We start from the raw sequence: 2,740 nt of genomic DNA on the forward strand, positions 1-2,740 counted from the left end.
TCTACGAAAAGCAAACATTTCATAAGGGCTTGTAAATGTTGTCTTATCTTGATCCTCAAGAGCAATTGGAAATTTATGATAACTGGTATATCCATCTAAAAAATAGTAATATTTATTTCCAGCCAATCTATCCAACATTTGATCTAAAAAGGGTAAAGGAAAGTGATCTTTCCTGCGGGGCCAAGTTTAATTTTCTATAATCTATATAAATTCGCCAACCAGTAACTTATCTTATTGGAATTAATTCATTTTTCTCATTTATATCAACGGTCACTCCTCCTTTCTTTGGAACTCAGTGAATTGGGATTACTTAAGCACTGTTTGAAATAGGATATATAATTCTATCATCTAACTATTTTAAATTTTTTTACCACTTCTTTCATTATTTTGTCTACTCTCCTTTGAAGATCAGCTTTAGGTTCGTATTGCTTTCATGCATATAAATTGAAGGACTAATTCCTTTAATATCTGCTAAAGTCCATCCAAAAGCTTTTTTATGTCTTTTTAATATTTTATTAATTTTTGTTCTTAAATTTCAGTTAACTCAGAAGATACAGTAACAGACAATGTAGATGAAACTCCTAAAAATACATATTCAAAAAGAGCAGGTAATACTTTCAGCTCAAGTTCAGGTGGTTTAATACTTGAAAGAATTAGATTTTTTATATCATTTTTCAACAAATCTAAAGTTTCAAATTTGTCTTGAATATAATCTAAATTTTCTTCTTTTATTTCATCCTCATTTTCACTAAATTCTTCTTGCTTTAATTTATCTTTAAACTCTTTTTTCAATTGCTCATTGCTTAGATAATCAGTAACTTCCATCCTAAAACATTCATTTTCTTTTTTTATTGTAGGATATTTCATAGCTTTGGCAATGTTAAATTTTACTTGTTGATCATTAACTCTCATTATTAATTCTCTTTTTTGCACATCTATCATAGCTCTCCCTATTACAACAAATGGTCTCCTCAAAATAATAGGAATCTCTTTATCTTCCTCCATATCTAATATTATAAAGTCTATAGGGAGAACAAATTTATCCACTTTTACTAATACATCTTCTATAACTCCTTTATGATAAATATTTGATCGATCAGCTAACTAAAGAGTTATAGTAGTAGGGGAAATCTCTCCTAAATCTAAAGGTTTAAAAATTGATAGAGGCATGATATTGATACTTGATCCTAAATCACATAAGGCTTTTCCATAAAACTTTTCACCAATTGCACAAAGTATAGTGAAACTACCAGGATCTCTTAACTTTCAGGAAGGTTTTTCTGGATAATAGCGCTACACCCTTCACTAAGTGTAGTAGTCTCATGATCTACAAATTTTCTTTTCTTGTTTAATTCTTTCATAAATTTGCATAGCTTGGCATTTGTTCTAAAGCTTCAATGAAAGGAATGTTTATCGTTAAATTTTTAAGGAGTTCCCAAAATTTTATAAATTATTAATGTTTATTCTTTTATTTTAGTAGTTGAGGAAACAGAGGTAATGGTTTTCCTAAATGAACTTTTGTTTGCTCATTTTCATTATGGTCACTTTAATTCTCTTCCTTCTCCTCATCCATTTATGTTTCTCTTTGGATTTTGTTTTAATTTCTTTTCCACTTCATAAGTGAATTTCTTTAATTTATTCTTTATTTAGATCTTTGGGATTATGTTCTACAATACTCAAAAGATTTCTTGAAGATCTCTTACTAACTGCACTAGCACTATGTCCTAATTGAGTTTTAATATTTTTAATAGCAGCCCGTTGATTTTTTTTTTAATTTCCCATATTCAACATTACCTCTTCCATCATTAACTTCTTTTTCTTAACTTGTGGCTTAGGGATAAAGTTAAATCCAGGAGGATAATAAGGTCAATAATTAATATTTCCTTGGTTATTCAAATTTTTTGAGGAGTTCATTGAATTCTTATAATTATTCCAACTAAAATTAGGGTGATTTTTCCATACATGATTGTAATAGTTTGAATAAGGATTGTTTTTTTGATTATTAATAACATTAAAAGTTTCATAAGATGATTGAGTATCAATTATCTATCTTAGTGAATTTTCTTCTAATACTGGTGATATTTGAGAATAACTCACTCCAATTTGATCAATATTTTTTGATATAGCATCAATTTGAGATGCTAAAATAGACATTACATCAGATTCATGAATACATGCTACTCTCTTAGAACATTTTCTAAAGAGATCCTTAAATTTTTCCCAGGCTTCATATATCGCTTCCCCTTCAAACTGACAAAAAAGATGTAATATCATTTCTAAGCTTAGCGATTTTTATGGGTGGGAAATATTTAGCCAAGAATTTTTATGATAGTTCTCCCCAAGTTATGATAAATTTAGGTCATAATAAGTTTAACCATGCTTGGGCTTTATCCCTTAATGAAAAAAGGAAAAAGTCTAAGCCTAACAACATCATTAAACACCCCGTCGTATTTAAAAGTAGCACAAATCTTAAGAAAGCTAGCAAGATGTAAATTAGGATCTTCAATAGGTGTTCCTCCAAACTGATTATTTTGTACCATTTGGATAATAAAAGGTTTAAGTTCAATTAAATTAGCAGCAATATCAGGATTTTCAATAGCTAAGTGATGTTCATCTGCTTTTGGATTAGCATAATATTTTAAAGGTCTTTGTCAATTTTCATTTATTTGATTATCTAAGTTCTTCAACTTTTTGTTCAAAATTTTAACTTCTTTATACTATTTTTAAATTTTTCTAATAG

The sequence above is a fragment of the Phalaenopsis equestris genome, unplaced genomic scaffold, assembly GCF_001263595.1.
Source record: "Phalaenopsis equestris unplaced genomic scaffold, ASM126359v1 Scaffold197966, whole genome shotgun sequence".
Taxonomy (NCBI): Eukaryota; Viridiplantae; Streptophyta; class Magnoliopsida; order Asparagales; family Orchidaceae; genus Phalaenopsis; species Phalaenopsis equestris.